We start from the raw sequence: 17,972 nt of genomic DNA on the forward strand, positions 1-17,972 counted from the left end.
ATGCCAGTGAGCAGGCTGGGTGTGGTGGTTCACGCCTGTAATCTCAGCAGTTTGGGAGGCCAAGGCGGGTGGATCACCTGAGGTCAAGAGTTTGAGACCAGCCTGGCCAACATGGTGAAACCCCATTTCTACTAAAAATACAAAAATTAGCCAGGTGTGGTGGTACGTGCCTGTAATCTCAGCTACTCAGGAGGCTGAAGCACAAGAATCACTTGAACCTGGGATGAAGAGGTTGCAGTGAGCCGAGATTGCACCACTGCACTCCAGTCTGGGCAACAGGGCGAGACTCCGTCTCAAAAAGCAAGCAAACACACACAATGCCAGTGAGTGAGCAGCTGAGTTGGTAACAAGCCAGTCTGAGCACTCCAGAGTGTGTACTTGAGGCTGTCCCAGCGGGGTCCCCAGCTTGCTCTCTGTGCACCTGTGAATCACTGACATCTCTGTTCTTGGCATGGGGTGCTTGAGCAGACCATCACCTCCCCTTGCATTGGGCCTTTCCAACTCCACTATCAAAAGGCGAGGCAAGGTGAGGAAACCAAGGCACAAAGAGTTTAAGATTCTGTAGTGAGCTTTATGCAGAGCCAGGCCTGGAAGCCAGGGCTCATGAGCCTCAAAACCGGAATTCTTCACTATCACTCCAGAGTGATGCCCCCGCCTCTTGGCATCCTGACCTTCCAGATGGGCAGCTGAAAATCCATCTAAGGCAGAGATGCTGCTGAGACGATGCAGAGCACTCACCACGCACCCTCCACGATCAGACGGATGTGCAGGCAGCTCAGGACAGACAAGACCAACGGGCAGTCCAGTAGTTAAAATTGCAGGCTTGATGTTTAGAATAAAAAGACAAGCTCCAAACCCTCATGCTTCCAGAAATGGCCCAGAGTTGGGGAGCTGAAAGTCCTGCCTGCCTCCTCCTAGCAAAAGGAAATTTTTGATACACGTTTCTCATGAGCCAGCGTGCTCAGGGTTTCTCTCTCCTGCTGGCTGAAGGCTCCCTGAGAGGACAATTGAGTCTTCCTTTCCTTTGCCCCCTATTCCCCATCCCCAGTACCCCAAACTGAGCCCTGTGTCTCACACACACATACCAAGAGACTTCCCTGGGGGCAAACACCACAAGAATGTCTTCAGTTGAAACACAGTTTCCTCCATTGCTCAGCCAGGGAAGTTATCCAATACATCCATGTCACAGGGTCTCTATGCAACTGGGCAAAGGTGAGTGCCAAACCTTATCTCTGCTTCCTGAGCAAAAAAGAAATGAAGCCAGAGGCCTGCAAGCCCAGGGGGAGGTGGTAGTGCTAAGACACAGGAGCTGGCTCCCAGGGGTGAGTGGGTGGCCAGATTTTCAGGGGTAGGAGCCTGCATGAACCATCCCCACCTTCTCCAGGCCTGGAAGCCCATCCACCCCAATCCCCATCACAGTCACTTTGGGCAGAAAGCTCCAGCCTTCCTCTGCAAAGTGGGTCAAGCCTCAGTAATCTCACCAGCTTCTGAACACCCCTGACCTTAGCTCCCTGGGCCACTCAAAGGGGACTCAGATGAGGTGGTCTTGGGCTACTTATCAGGGCTGCAAAGAGTCCAGGCAGGGGAAACAGATCTTTGCCACAGATTATGTTGGCAGGAGCTGTGAAGGAATGGGAATCCCCCATATCTAGAAGCTGCCCCTGAAGATTACACAGTCATGGGCTACATTAACAGAAGTATAGTGTCCAGATGGAAGGAGGTGACAGCAGCATGATTCCTGCGCCACTTAGGTCACACCTCAAACACTGTATTCCATTCTGTGTCCCCATTTTAGGAGAAGCATTGATAAAAGAGATGTACAGAAAAGGGAAGCCAGAAGAGGTTTGGACACCTTGTCCAGAGAATCCTTAAAGGAAGAGAGCTTATCTCCAAAAGAAGATTTCGCACTCTGAGTATTTGGTCACCCTGGGAGGAGAATGGGATATGTATTCTGTGTGGCTCTCAGATCACAGCCAGGGCTACCGGGAGGCACACCTTGGTCAAAGATAATGTCTTTAGGCCCGGGCTGCCAAGTAATGGCCTGGGCTGCAAAGCTGTAAGCTTCCAGTTCCCTGGAGGCTATAAGGCAGATGCCTGCAGGAGGCCAAGCCTCTCCCAGGTCCTTCTGGGCTTTCAGACCTGTGATTAAGTCATTTAGAGTCTCTCCCATCTCCCAGATTGCAGTGGGAAGGAGAGCCCCAGGGCCCTCAGGCAAATCTCAGGAAACCTGGAAAATTCTTTCTCTCCAAAGAGCTGGTGTTAGACTGACAGAGAGGAGAAGCTGGGAAAGGGGTCATGCCCCCAACCCACCAGAGCGTGATAATGCTCCTCCATCCTGGATCCTGCCTTCAGGGGCTTTCAGCCCTATCCCCACCACCCTGCAAAGGCACAACCTCTCCACTGACAAACACAATGAAGAGGGTGCCTCCACCTCAGTGCCTGCCTCAGCCTGGGAGGAGACAGACAAGGGCCGCTGGGTACAGTGGCAGCCTGGAGCCAGTTCCTGAGGGAGACACAGGAATCCAGAAATTTCCACACAGTTCATTCTAGAGAGGCAAGAGGGCATAGTTCAGAGAACCAGTCCTCAGTCTGTCTTTTCACTGGCAAGCCTGGTATGCAACCTTGGCCAAGTCACTGGTTTCTCTTGCTTAAATGTCCCCGTTGGAAGAAGTGCATTAGCGCTGCCAGCTCCCCAGGCACCTCACAACGATGCCAGGAGTAAGGACCCCTGGTGGCACCGACAACAGCAAGAAATGAGAAGACAACTTAGCTGGTCACACTGGCGGACAGCCACCCCGCCACAGCAGCTGGCCATGCACAGCCTCTTCACCCGCTGCAATCTGCAGGCCCCTTCCCATTCCACCCAAATACTGGTGTCAGGGAGCTTGGGAGGCTGGAGCTCTGAGGTCATAAGCGGGCCATGGAGATCCAGGAACTTTGAAAGTCACTCAACCTCTTTTCTAGTTCTAAAATCTATGACAGATACATTAAGTAAACTTTTCTAATGAGGTGAGTAAAATCATGAATGCCTCGTGGGATGAGCCAGGAGCTGGGCGGCTGCAGGTTTACAATCCTTGTTCTGACTGCCCTGGTTACAGTTTGCATTCCAGGAACTACCCCATCACCTGCTCCTCACCCTCACCTGCCAGCCCCCTGGGCCTAAAGGCAAAGGGAAACAGGATGGAGGGAAAGACACAGAGGTCTTTGGCTCAACTTGGGCCTCCAAGGCTTGCCACACCCGTGGCTGGCTTCTCTCTGGTGCGAATGAGGCTGCAGGCAACGACCGTTTTTGTTTCACCTAGAGGAGGAAATCACAGTGACATCACCTCACCAGCAACCCTTTCCCCACACGCTTTTGTGGACGTCACTCAAAGCCCACACCCTCAAAAGCCTAGAACAAACCTGGCACAAGGTGGGGATCATTTCTACCTTGTGCAAAGAATTAATTTTACAGGGAGGGAATGAATGGCCAAACCACACTTCCAACTGGCCATATCAGGCAGATGTGCGACTGTTCCCTCCGGTGTAGGCAAATGCCAAAAACATCTCAGGGATTCTCCCTTCTAAGGATGTAATCCCTGAATTATAGAAGGATGGGCACAGGGAACCTCAGAATGAGAGGATCAGAGACTTTCGTATCATCTCGTTCAAACCCTGAGGTCACCGAGGACAAAGCACCCAGATGTGAAGTGACTTCCCCGAGAGCAGCCAGATCACAAGTGGCCAATCTAAAACCAGTGGCCTTTTCAGAACATCAGGAGACTATAGGGGAACCTGCCAATCCCTGTGTGTGACAGGCAAAGCTTGAGCAAAACGGGTTATGCCGCTTCTTAGCTGTGTGGCCTGGGGTAAAACACTCAACCTCCGCTACTGTCTGAATATGTGTATCCCCCCAAAATTCGTAAGTTAGAAATCCAACCACTGACTCGATGGTATTAGGAGGTGGAGGCTTCAGGAGGCAATTAGGTCATGAGGGCGGAGCCTCATGAATGAGATTAGTGCCCTCATAAAGGACACCCCAGAGAACGTCCTCACCCCTTCCATCATGAAAAGAAGCAGTGAGAAGGTGCCATCTATGAAAAAGTGAGCCTTCACCGGACACTGAATCTGCTGGCACCTTGATCTTGAACTTCCTAGCCCAAGAAATAAGTTTCTGCTGTTCATAAGCTACCCAGTCTATGGTATTTTGTTATAGCAGCCCAAACGGACTAAGGCACAGGAACCCAGAAATTTCCATACAGTTCATTCTAGAGAGCCAAGAGGGCACAGCTCAGAGAACCAGTCCTCAGTTTGTCTTCTCACTGGCAAGCCTGGTATGCGACTTTGGCCAAGTCACTGGCTTTTCTTGCTTAAATGTCCCTGTTGGAAGAAGTGCCCTCATTTTCTCATCTATGAAACAGAAGCTGTAATGGCTAATGAAGACAGCACAAGCAAAGTTCTCACTATGACACCACAACACTTAGCAACTCTTAGGCTTTGAAAGTTATTATTGGATCACCCAGGGTTTCAGGAGAAAGACCACCTATTCAATTCCTGCGTTTACAGACATCTCCCCACTGCCCAAATGCAGCAGCTCACAGGCCAGAGTCCACACAGGACTGGGTTTGTAGCCTGGCTTCCCTGTGTGACCTCAGGGGGAATGCTAACTTTTCAGATGTGTCTGCAAAAGAAGATAATGACTGCACTCAGAGCTGAAAGATGAAATACACTTAGTGGGTGCAGTCCTAAACACAGGCATAACACACAATGCATGTGTATTAGTATCCATGGCTGCCATAACAGAGGACCACAAATCAGGTGGCTGAAAGCAACAGAAATGTATGATCTCATAATTCTGGAGGCTAGAAGTCCAAAACCAAGGTGTGAGCAGGGCTATATTCCCTCTGCAAGCTGCAGGGGAGAATCCTTCCATATTCATTTGCTAAGGCTGCCATAACAGGCCACCACAGACTGGGTGGCTTCATCAGCAGAAATGTATTTATTCTGGAGGCTGGAAGTCCAAGATCAAGGTGTTGGCAGGGTTGATTTCTTCCAAGGCCTCCCTCCTTGACTTGCAGATGGCTGCCTTCTCGCTGCGTCCTCACACTGTTGACCCCATCTGTGTCTTATCCGTGTCCTCTTCTTCTTTTAAGGACACCAGTCATACTAGATTAGGGCCCACCCTTGTGATCTTATTTTACCTTAATTACCTCTTTAAAGGCCCGGCCACCAATCCCATTCTGAAGTGCTGGAGTTAGGACTTCAGGATATGAATTTTGAGAGGACACAATTCAGCCCAGAACAGGTGTGTTGATTACCTTTCTTCCTCTTAGGGAGGAAAACGTAGAGAGATCTGTAAGTCCTCGTCCACGGCACTGTGCAGTGCCACACTGAACTGGTTTGGAATCTGGACAGATAATCAAATGAACAAATCCCTTTCTAGAAATATGTGTCTTGCCTTAAAAAGACTTTGTTTTCCAGCCAGGCGCGGTGGCTCACGCCTATAATCCCAGCACTTTGGGAGTCTGAGGCGGGCGGATCACCCGTGAGACCAGCCTGACCAACATGGTGAAACTCTGTCTCTACTAAAAATACAAACAATTAGCTGTGCGTGGTGGCTGGCACCTGTAGTCCCAGCTACATGGGAGGCTGAGGCAGGAGAATTGCTTGAACCTGGGAGATGGAGGTTGCAGTGAGCCGAGATCGCGCTGCTGCACTCCAGCCTGGGAGACGGAGCGAGACTCTGTCTCAAAAAAAAAAAAAAAAAAGTACTGTTTTCCATGAGGCATGGACCCTGTGGCCAGCACCACCCTAGCCTTATAGGAAATGCCCTGATGACTCCCAGGACAGCAGCAAGGTGCTCATGATCCCAGGGCACAGATAGGCAAGTATCCAAGGAATGATAAGGAGGCAGGGAGTGATGGGAAGTGCTACGTGCTCTAGCAACCCACAGACCAATACTGTGGGAAGATGGGGAGGAGGACACAATGACACCCTGAGCAGAGTGGAGAGGAGCCCAGAGGGGACAGATTTGTCTCTCAGCTTGCATGGTCAGTCCCATGGCCTGGGCTGTTTGCATGTGTGTGTATAGAGGGGATAGTGGTTTGGGGAGGGGAAGGTGGCATCCATCACCATCTTCCCATGCCCTGCATTCCCTGGGGCCAGGCTTCCCAATCAGCATGGGCAACAGAACTCATTCTGCAGAGTATGCAGGCCACTGCTGAGCACCAATTCCTCTCCCCATCCCACAGCTGCCTGCAAAGGTGACTGCTGTCCTCTACCAACCCACCGGAGCCTCAGGCCTTCAGGCCTTTCCAGTCCTGCTGCCTAGGCCACCAGTGACATACGCTCCCTCCCTCTGGACAATTCTGCCTACTGGGGTTTTCCACCTGGCCCCAGTGTCGGGAAAGTGGAGGAGCTGCTGGGAGAATGGACCACAGAACCCATGTTCTGGGCACACAAAAGGCATCCATGGAACACCTGGGGTCCTATGCACCAGCATTACTTTTTTTTAATTAGCTTAAAAAGTAGTAATTACCAGAAATGGCAAATCTATAGGATAGAAACAAGATTGGTGGTTGCCAGAACTGGGGGGTGATATTTTAAAAAAACAAACAAACAAAAAACTCAACAATATTGAGATATTAAAAAAATTATATTTAAATAAAGCTAATTCACTAATTCCCTCCCAATAAATAAAAGCATCTTGAAACTTGGTGAAGTAAATGTTCCTCTTTGCTTAGCCAACCATTGCTCCCTTCCCCACTTCCTTGCAAACAGAGCTTGCCTCTTGTTCTAGATGAGGCAAAAGCACCAGGGATTTGCTTTCTCCTCCTCCACTGAGGCGGAGGCATGGGTACTGACTCGTTTCTCTTCAAGGAGACTTGATAGAATCTCCAGCAGGGGAATTCTGGGAAAGGCTTCCCTTCCTGACAAATTAAGACAGACAAGGAGAATCTAACCTTCCTGCCTGCCTTTGGACGCAGTTATGTGAGAACGTGATGCCGGAGCAGTGGCAGCCATGCTTTGACCATAAGGGGACTGGCCTGAGAACAAAGGCCAGTGTGCTGAAGATGGCAGACTATGTGAGATGAAGTCCTTGAAATGATCGCTGACTCGACTCCCTGAATGAACCAATCCTAGAGCGCCTACCTTTAGACTTCTGGCTGAGCTGAAACACCTTGTTTTTAAAGCCATCATTAGTACACTGTTCTTTTACCTGTAGCCAATAACATCCCACAAGCCAGATGGTTTTCATCTCTCCATACTTTCACCCCAATCCCCAAACTGAGATCATGGTGAGATATAAGATAGAACCCTGTGGCTGTAAACTGAGCCCCATCTGAATTCTGAGTCCAGTCCCCACAGATAATGCTTTCCCCTACGTCCTCTAAGCAAAGGAAGGCAACAGCTGCCAACTTCTCTTGTGCACGAGCACCTCCCCTGTCACCCCTACGTGCACCCTGCAGTATAAATGACTGATAACAGTGTCTGATAAATGTCAGGTATGACCCACATGCATACGCCCCCCCTGGCCCATGTGTCATAAGCCCCCACCTACCCAGGACAACCTCAGTCTGTATCTGTGTCCCAGCATGATTATCCATTTGAAAAAAAAAAAAATTCACAGTCATCCTACTTCTGGCTGCTTCGTCACCCTTTTCATTCTCCTGACCCCATACTTACCAGCTTACACTAAAGCAAGGCTGCTCTGTCTTCCCCAGCAAGATGGGTAGATGGGCAGCAGGGACCCAGCCAGGCTCACCCCAATTCATCTCATCTCACTCCTAGAGCCAGACCCACTGCAGATACCTTGTATGTGCCCACTAAACTGAGGCAAAGGTTAACAGGTAAAAGGATTAAGGCAAATCAATAGAATGTGGGCAGAATAAACCATTTTTAGAGGGAGAAGAGGAGAAACTAGGTGCTTTCTCGGAATCCCTGACCCTCACTATTGGCCTGGTCTACACAGGGTCCTTCATGCAAGTGGCAGAGCACGTCCAGGCACGTCCAGCCGTCCGATGCAACCTTGCTGCAAAGGCAACGCATGCTCTTTATTACCCAATCTGCCGAATATGTGACCCACACAGATGCCAAGCATCAAGGAGATGGAGGAACAGAAAGACTTTTTGCTTCCTGAGAGTGCCCAGGGCACTGTAGGTAGATAATGGAGACAGATAAACCGCATACTGTAAAAAATACTTTGCTTGTAAACACCAGCCTGTTTGGTGACATGCCAAGATGTGAATTCTCTAGCAGGTCACTTTTTTGATCTCATGGTTCAGACGTGTAAGTATCTCAGCAAATGACCCAAGAGTGTGGGACAGGCCTGTGGGTTCTGAGCTACTGGTGAGATCATGATGCTGCCTACCCCAGGGGAAGGCCCTATAAGGGAACAGTATGGGGAATGTGTCAGCTCCACCCACTCTGGATGGAACCACACACATTCTTTCTGAATCCCTTCAGGGCTCAATTGTCACAACTGCAGTTAGGCATTACTATGTCTCTGCCTCTGTCTGTCTCCCTCAGAGAAGTTACTTTCATTTAGCAAGGCACACAGAGGCACCCAGCACTGTGCCTGGCATATAATAGGCACTCAGTAAACTCCTTGCACTCAATAAATTCCACACAGCTCCCTGCATGGGATTCCCAAGTCACTTACTTATAAGCTGAAATGTATTCTGGGCGTTGGAGGAAGGAACTTGCAGCAGGTGCTGCTGCCTCTCTCATGATCATCCGAAAAGCACTGAGCCAAAGCTTCTCAGAACTCCCCCATCACAGACTGCGCCTATGCAGCCGGCTCAGCTACCCTCACATCTATCTTCAAAAGCTGCCTTTGTGTGAGGTAAGTTAGGACAGAAGTTGGCTGGATTCTCACAGAAGCTCAGCTTGACAAATGGAGGCCCTTCCAGCAGAAGCAAGCAGGATGGTGAAAGGTCTAGAAACATTTCTCACAACAGCTGCAGGGGCCATGGGTGAAAACGGCCAGCCAGGAGGGTGGCCAGAGCTCAGTACAAGGCCTTTCCAGCCATAACACAAGGGAAGGCGCTGCCTCCGAGGCAATAAACTCCCAGCCACAAGCAGCACATTGGAAAAAAGCGCTGCTGCAGTCAGGACTCCCACACCAGGTGGAGGGTTGACCAGATGACCTCTACTCCTGAGTTTCAAACTGGGGGAACTAAAGACTCAGGGCGTGGAAAGACAATGTAGTTGCCAGTCTGGAGGACCAGTAGCAACTGCAGTCTGCACAGGACACCCTTAAGGGGACCCTGGAAAGAAGCCTTATCTGTAAGAACCTGACCTGAGTATGCAGCAGGGAGAATGTTCTGAGCTTCCTAGACGGGGCTCATCTGAAGTTTTTTCCTAAGAGACGAAGCCTCGGATGGAACTGTCCTTCTCTGCCATCCTGCACATGCCTCCCCAAGTTGTGCAGCTATCTGCAAGGCCCTTTTAAAAGGTTCCTACCGAGGAGCACCTCTGCCCTTTCTCTTCCCTCTCCTCACTCACTCACCCTGCCCTGATCGCAAAGCATCTCCCAAGGTGGAGATTTAAGTCAGCAAAGGGCAAAGAGCCCCAGACTCTCCCCAGGCCCCTGATGCCGTAGAGCTCCCAGTCAGGAAGACACTGGCCCTCAAGGCTTTACATGCTAATTTCTCTCTTGAGGGCCTCCTGGACCACATGTGTAGTGGACATTCAAAGCTCTAACAGGCCTGAGGGCTCACATTTCTAGGGAAGATTTTTCTCCACCTCACATCCAGGTCAGGACAAAAGGCAGCATGCCCACTTTCCATCCCCCATGCGGATGGGCTGGTGTCTAGTCCACCCTTTCTCCCAGCATGCAAACTTTTGCCAGGTCCTGTTTTAGGTAGGGCTCTTGATTCCTGGTATCATCTCTAGTCCCAGAGGAGATATAGTCAGGACTCAACCCCTTGGGCTTTGAGGCCAGGAGCCACCCCTCAACACCTCTCCCAATCCCCAGGCCTAGATGAGCCCCAGCTGGAGCTCACCCTCCACACTCCCTTTGAGATCCCTGGGGATTTCCCTTACATTCCATGAGCTTAGCTCTGCTTTGAAAGGACGCTAGCTACAGCTTATACAGCCTTTCTAGGTGCTCTGTCACTGGAAGGTTTTCAAGATTTTTACTCCACTGTGGTACTCAAAGTATTCTAAATCAGCCTTGGGATGCTCCCTTTGGACTTGCTTATGGAAACCTTCCCTGGCTGACCTCCCACCCCAGACAACTAACTCTGGGCACATCCCTGCAGATCCGCAAACACAGACTGAACACACACTTACTATGTGCCAGGCACTATTGTCGGTTCTGAGAATTCAAACATGCAAAGACTGGACCTTCGCCTAAAACATACCAGCTCTATAAAAATGAAGTATGGCAGGAACAGAGGGATCTGCAACACTCTATTAATTTGCATTCCACTCTTCCCTGGGGTTGTTACAGCTTTTTAGTGGCTTCATATGTTCATATCTTCTCTCCCCAACAAAACTACCTGCTCCTAGAAGCAGGTTTCAGGGCTTCCCCACTCTGTACACTCCAAGGGGCTGGGACAGGGCTCTGCTCACTGTGGATGTTAAAAAGCAAAATGCCTCTCCCCTAACTCACTCTAATGCTTCCAGCTGAAACACGCTCTTGGCTGTCGCGGGATTCTGCCAGCTGGGCCTCCAGCATGACACAGCATCCCCGCCTGGCTTCCCTGACGACAGCGGCCAGCATGACAAAGGATTCTCTGACAATGGGAGGAAGAGGTCTGCTCTCATTGTCTCCAGCAGCCCTCACCGTGGTCACGCTCAGTGGCCGATGCTTCCCCACTTGCAGGGCTCAGCTTGGGCCCACACTTCTGCGGCCTCTACCTTGCACAGTGCGTTGTCTGTAAGGCAGCACCACCCCACTATCCTGCTAGCAATACCTGAGCACTGAACTCACCGTGATCTTCCCTCCTACCTCAACCCTAGCAGACCCTGCTCCAGCAACCAGAAGTTCACACCTGAGTTAAGAGCTGCTGTCCCCCCAGTCAGTGAGGCCACAAACCAGGGAGCCACTGAGACGATTCCCTTATCCCCCAAGTCTAAGTAATCACTGCAGACTTTACTCCCTAACTAATTTTAATGTATGACCTTTGGTCCATCCTTAGATGCATGGCCCTTGTTCCAGGTCTCACCCCCTGTGACGTGGATGCCATGGGGAACCTGTTACTGCCTCACCAGCCCCGTGGCCACCCGGTTCCCAGTCCTGTTCCCTTCCAATCCAAGCAAGGCTGCACACCTCTCTGATTAAAGCCCTGCCTCTATGCCTTACCTGCAGGCTAAAAGCCAAGGTCTGAAGCCAAGCTCACAAAGCTCCTCCACTCTGAGCACTGTCTGCCTCTCCGCCCTTGCATTTGACCTCACTGCTTGCCGTTCCTTCCTACACCCAGGCAGCCTTGTTCCTCCACACCCTGCGCACACCATGCCTTCTCCCTGAATGCCCTTCTCCCATCTCCTCTCCTGGCCAGTTTCTTTTCATCCATTAAGATTCAGCTCCTGAGCTGTCTCCTTTAGGAAACCCTCCCTGACATCTGAGGCCGGAGCAGGTATCTGCCCCTTGTCTGTGCCGCTATAAGGGGCTTGGGCTTCTCTCCACCTAGACTCCCCACATCACATTGAACGGAACGGCTTATGCGTCTGTCTCTCCCACTAGAAAGCAGGCTGCTTGAAGGCAGGGGGCTGTACCTGTTCACTGTCGTAGCCCCAGGGCCAAGGACAGAGACAGGCATAGAAACACAGCCCGATAACTACTGTGAAGCTCCCACAAACTGCAGGATGATCAACTAAACCTCTTAGGTCTGCTCCACCCACCCCAAGCACCTAGTTTCCCCCTAACCATTTTTGGGCCATTGTCCCAGCCTAAAACCTCCTCCACCATGAGCCAGGCCTACTGCCAAATTCACCTCATCCATGAAACCATCCCAAACTGGCTCCACTCTACAGATCATTGCTATGGTAACTGCCTCCCATACTTTATCTCCCCCACCCCTTGGGTAAGTGAGCATTTGGGTCTGGCTCTATGGCTGAATATGAGTGAACAGTAGGCATTAAGAAGCTCTGGGAAGTTCAAGGCTTTCTGTTCATCATAATGATGTCAGACAGCAAGGCACCTCAGCCCTGAGCACTGGACCTGAAGTCTGAAGTCAGGGTTCATATCCCTGCTCTACTGCTTACTCGTGACTTGGGCATGCCACTAACCACGAAGGCTCAGTTTCCTCTTCTGCAAAATGGGTATAACAACAACTGCCTCACAGGCTGATAATGATAACTGCCTATTATAAAACGCAGATGGGATAATTTGTGTGAAATACTTTGCAAACTGTAAAGCCAAATCAAGTGCAGGGTATTAAAGTAGCCCCGCTGTCAACCAACCACTATCCAACCATTCTGTCCTCCTCACCAGTAGTTTCGTCCTTACTTGAGTCAGTTGAGAATCAAATGAAATCTGTAGCTTCTCTTCCTAGAAAAGTACACATGCATCCCAGCTTTGCAAACACTTCCAAAAGGTTCATGAGGACCCGGACTCAGGGCGAGAAAGCCACAGACCAAGTTTGAGAGCACTGTAGGACACCAAGACCCTCCATCTTTCCCCAATACACACCTTCACGTGTTCATGAATGCCAAAGATGAAGATAAGGCAGGAAGGGCCAGTTGTGAAGGAAAGAAAAGTCAAGATGAAAAAATGAATTTCAGAGCTCTTCCCAGAACCAGAAGACAGGAGAGAAGAAGATAAAGAGTTCTCACTCTTCGGGAAGTAATAACCCAACTTTTTTCCAGAAAGCATTATGGTACCTAGAAAGAATATTGGATGAAATATCAAATTCCAGGATTTTTTACCCACTCTGCTAAGGACTCACCATGACCTTGGGCAAGTCATTCCACTTCCCTAGGCTTCAGGTCTTCACATGAAGATCAGATCATCTTCAAAGTCCTCTCCAGCTCTGGGTGCCAGAGATCCAAGGATGTGTCTGTTCTCACCCCGTTGTGAACCACAGCTCCGGCCTTAATTCTGAAGTCAGAGGCATGCTGAGAGCACGGTGCCAACGCAGGGAGAAGGCCACCATTACAGCAAGGTTCTAAATTAAACTGCACGCAGTGGGAGGCAGCGGGCAAAGGAAAACCAAACCTGAAAGGAAGCAGCTGAGCTCAGGGTGCCGGTGAGTCAGTGAGGCCCCCTCCCCCTGCCATGCCAAGGACACCAAATGGGGCTGTGTTATCAGGTAAGTTATGCAGAAATGCCACCACGTGTGGAGAATTCTCAGAAACTGCAATTTGCCTGCATGTTTGTACCTCCTGTTCTCTATCTGGGCTCAGGATTCTCTCTCCATCCTAACCACCCACCTCCTGTCTCCTCCTTCATGACCTGAGCTGCAAACAACATAACCTTAAAACAAGGGCAATGGAGCCCAAAACGGAAATGAAATTAGAGGACAATATCTGACCAGACGGTGAGTTTGGGATTAGATAAAAAGCAGACTTGTATTAACACATCTACACAGACCTGTAAGGCAGAAACTCCTACACCCAAGGCAGGGCCTGAGTGAGCCCTTGACCAAAGCCACAACCTCTCCCTGAGTCACAGCACATCTGAGCTGAGGCGGGACCACAGAGAACACCTCCTTAGCTCTATGTCCCCAGAAGCCTGTTGGTTGGCTTCAGGGTAATTTCCATCAGCTGCCTAACTTCCACAGAAGAGCAGACCTCTGGGCCCTCCCAGGAGGTTCCAAAAAGCCTGAAGTTCAGGGTAACAAGGGCCATTAAGGTGTTTTTTCCCATCGCTTCCTTCTGCATTTGCTCTAGAATAAGAACTGGCATTATGGGCCCCTTGAAACCAACATATGTGAAACTGACTAAGTTCCAGGGTGACTGCTCTAAAATATTTATGATTTGTTCCCTCCTGTAGGCTGTGTTATTGCATTGCAACTTAACTATTTCTGCTCTACTATCTTTGTAGAGTAGCAGAGTATCTGGCCTAAGTGAGGCTGGTGCTTCATAAACATTTGCTGGACTTAATAAACATTTGATAAATTTTATTTGTACGCACTTCTATATACACAAACACGTAGGTGCCCAATACATATAGAGTGAATGGTTAATTAATTGATTAGTTGGCTAAACTTAATAACCCTCCAGGCTGTCTGACAACCTTCACACGCATGAATTCTGAGAAATCCATGCAGGCAAGTATAAGTTCTTTGCTCCTCGAATTCAATAAAGACTCAATGAACACAGCCATATGAACATAGATAACTGTTACATGAACAGGCATACCATACACATTTATTACATGCACATATGATTCTGGTAGAAACTGGATGTATCGCAGCTGCTATCCATTCACCAACAGCAAATTATTAAATGTGTGGTAGTAACAGCAATGCAGACTTCCCTTCTTTAGTGGCTGCTCTCATTAGGAATGGTTAGCAAATCAAGAGTGTTTTGAGAAAGAATATGTGTCAGCATAATATACTCTATTTCTTAGTTTCAGTATTTCCTGAGGTATCAAGAATCCACACTCAAAAAAAAGTGGCCACTATGAATTAAATGCCATAAGTTGAGAAAAGGGGGAATGTGGCCCTTCCCCCACCGAGAGGCCTTATGCAAGCCACATTTTTGAGCCTCAGTGTGTTCATCTGTAAAATGGGGCTAATACTCTCCTACCTCACAGGACCCTCTTAATAAATGCTATGATATCTGGGCGGGGGCGGGGGGAGGGGGTGTAAGAAAACCTGCCCTGTAAGGTCATACAAACATATTATTCTAGCAACCTGTTAATCACTGATGACACTGTACCCTAGAATGTGTTACAAAATTACTGCCTCTGAGCATCCATTATCCAGGACAGATGCTTGACACAGATGAGGTGATTTGTGTGTAAATTGAATCCTGTGTCAAACACTCAGAGGGAGTTTCCCCAGACAACCTGAGCGTGTCCTGGCCACCTTCTAGCGTCTGTTCGGTGCATTCTGTTCACGTATAATTGGGTTTTCTTGAAAGCCAGGCCATTTCCTTGCGCAGCCCGAGCCTGCTAGGAGCCTGGATTCCTGAGGTTTTCAGCCCAGACCGGGCCCTAGGCAGGAGGAACTGGAAACGGACAGCCGGCAGCCCCTCCCTGCACTCTGGGCGGCTCCTTCCTCTCGGCACCGGCCCCAGCAGCGGCGGCGGCGCTCGCTCGCGCTGTGTCACTTTCGCCCTACGGAGGCTTTAGCCGCGGCCGAGCCCGCGGCTCCAGCGGCTTCCTCCTTGGTCGCGCAGGCCCCTGGCCTGGGAGATAATCCCTGGGCCGCAAAGACACAGCGCCGGGCGGGCGGCGGGCTGGGCCGGGTTGGGGCGCGATGGGGCTGCCGGGCCGCCTTGGGCTCCCACTGTAGGGCCGGGGCTGCGGTAGGCAGTCGCTGACTCTCCCAGATCTGCGAAGGCAGCGGCGGCGAGCGCGGGCACGCACACCCACCGAAAGCCTCGGTGTGGGGTCACCCTAGCGTGGACTGGGGGCGGCGCAGCCAAACTAACCCCCCGCGCCGCCGGGTGGACCCCCAGTCTGCCGGGTCAGGGGGCGTCGCGGGCGCGGAGGGAGGGGCTGTGTGACTCAGCCGCACAGCGGACCTGGGACTCCTGCACCCAGGACCAGCACACGCGACCCTACGGTTTTCCCCGGCCCACAGCCGCACGGTCCCCTCTCCAAGTAACTCGGGCGCGCGCGCGCTGGGACACAAGACCTCGACTCGGACGAGGAGGGGGCTGGCGGGACCGGTCGCGCGGGGGATCGGGGCCCACGCGTGTCCCCACTACGCCGCGGTCTGCGGTCCCCGCCCCCCACACACACCGGAGCCGTGTGTACACACAAACAGCCGGGCGGGGGAGGCGACGCCTCACTCCTCGGGGTGGGGACGCACGCGGCGCCGCCAGCCAGCCCTCCCCTCTACACGCCGCACAGCCTGCCCTGCTCACACCCCCCAGCCCCAACCCAGAAAACTCTGCGGAACCAAACAACCAACACCGCCCAGATAAGGGACTCAGACCGCCCCTTCCCGATTGTCTTTAACCATCAATAGAGAAACACACTCGGCTCAGGCGCGCGGTGTCCCGGACGCCCCCTCCGGCCATATCCAGGCACCGGCACGCGGCCCTCCGAGGCCCCAGACCTTCGCCGCAGCCCAAGCCATCGCCCCCAACCCCACGCCCGCCCTCCTCCATGACCGGGGCCCGGGACAGTTACCTGCTAGTCGCGCTGATGAACCCGAGCCGGAGCCCACCCCACGGCCGCTTGGGTCACTCGCCACCCAGAGGTGGCTTTTCAGAGCCTGTCAAGTGAACCCCTCTCCGCCCGGCGTATCTATTCCCCAGGCCCGATTGCACCGCGGCTACAGGAATAATAAAAAAGCCAACAGAACCCCGACCGTTGGGAATAACCAAAGGGGAGACCGCAACGGGTCCACCGATTTCGTTTCTTCCTCTGCTCCCATCCCCCGCTCCCCCCGCGGCCCGCGGGCTCACCGGGGACGCAGGGAGGGGGCTGCGCCCTGTCTAGACGACAGCCATCCACAGACATCCCCGAGCCCGCGGGGACGGGCGCGCACACTCACACACGCCCGCTGCCACAGACACAATCAGTCACCGGGGAAGGGAGGGGCGGCGTGGAGACACACTCTCGGGGTCCCTCCCGCAGCCCCGAGTGCTGCAGCCCCGGCCCCCAAACGCCACCCCGAGACGCGCTCCCTACCTCCGCGGAGCGCGGTCTGAACAGCTGCAAGTTTGGCTGGTACTAAACCAACTGCTCGATGCAGCAAATGCGGGCTTCAAAACAAAAGGGAGAGGAATCGCGCTCGCTCCCTTCCTCCCCCCGGGTCGGAACCCGGCACATGACAGCGGCTACACAGCGCAGCTCCAACGCTAGCCGGGCTCCAGCCGTGCGCCCCCCAAGAGCCCCCCTTGGCGCCGGAGCTCCAGGGCCACGGCACCCCGCGGGGCGGAGAACCGGGCAGGGAATGGGACAAACCCAGGGAGGGGGCGACACTGTGGAGTGCAGTTTCCCACCGAGGGGGAGGAGGGGATGGTAGATGGGTGCGGACACCCCGCTGGCCCAGGCGCAGGGAGGGGGAAAGGGGCTGATTGTTTGGGGCGGTTTTCCTGGATTTATCTATAAGCACGCGCACGTCACGCAGCCCTCCTCCCGGGTACCCGAATCGATCAGCAAGCTGAGGTGACTATAAGAGGAGGACGGGAGAGGAGATGCTCACCTCGGGGTTCCTCTGGCCGCCGCGCCAAGCCCGAGTCGGGGGTGGGGGAAGGGGGCAGGGAAGGGGAAGGGAGGGACGAGGCTCCAGAAAGCCGACTCCTGCCTCGAGTTCGGAGCGTCCCAGCTGCGGAGGGGATCGGGCGCCCCAGCGCACAGACCCAGCAGAGAGGGGAGGGAGGGAGGGAAGGGAAACAGGGAGGGAGGGGCGGGTAGGGGGGAGGGAGTAGAGGAAGGAAAAAAAATGATCCCTGATCTGACACAGGGAAAGAGAATGTAGGAGAGTGACGTCTAGGCCCCGCCCTCCCCTCCGGCCACGTGCAAAGACTTGAAAGGAAAGAGGGCGGCGGGAGGCCTGCTGGGTAATGTAGTTCGCCTTTCTTTTCCAGGATGGCGGGCCCTGGAGAGCGGGGTGGCCCCTGGACGCTCGGGATGTCGGCTTAGCTGCCAAGACAGCCCAGTCTACCGACGCCAAAACCCGCCGCCCAGCGACCCCACGGCACTGGCGCAGCCCTGGGTGGGGGCTTCTGCGGTGGGAGACCCGGGGACTTAGGCGAAGTCCAGGCTTCAGGGAAACGTTGGTTTTAGAGTCAGAAAGGCTTTAAGGATGAGAACTTCCGTGCTGAAAGTGCAAAGTCTGTGCTAATGGCAGATAAAAAGGAGCTTTGTGCATGCACTGGGGGGCTCATGTGGCGTGATTAATGCCGCACTAAATGCCACC

General features: G+C 52.5%; 1 protein-coding gene across 23 annotated transcripts in view; it reads right to left on the minus strand.

The window, feature by feature from the left end:
• CTIF (cap binding complex dependent translation initiation factor) overlaps positions 1 to 17,537 on the minus strand; it is a 336,570-nt gene extending 319,033 nt beyond the window's left edge. For 11 of the 23 annotated variants that reach the window (XM_077975493.1, XM_077975501.1, XM_077975487.1 and 8 more), the window contains exon 1: positions 17,256 to 17,537. The gene's annotated coding sequence lies outside the window, so the exon portion shown is untranslated. Of the gene's footprint in view, positions 1 to 12,875; positions 13,145 to 16,512; positions 16,632 to 16,738; positions 16,813 to 17,255 lie in introns of those variants that run through there. The other 12 variants (XM_077975498.1, XM_077975492.1, XM_077975495.1 and 9 more) reach the window with 6 other exon arrangements.
• Between the last annotated feature and the right edge of the window lie 435 nt (positions 17,538 to 17,972).

This window comes from Macaca mulatta, chromosome 18, assembly GCF_049350105.2.
Source record: "Macaca mulatta isolate MMU2019108-1 chromosome 18, T2T-MMU8v2.0, whole genome shotgun sequence".
NCBI lineage: Eukaryota > Metazoa > Chordata > Mammalia > Primates > Cercopithecidae > Macaca > Macaca mulatta.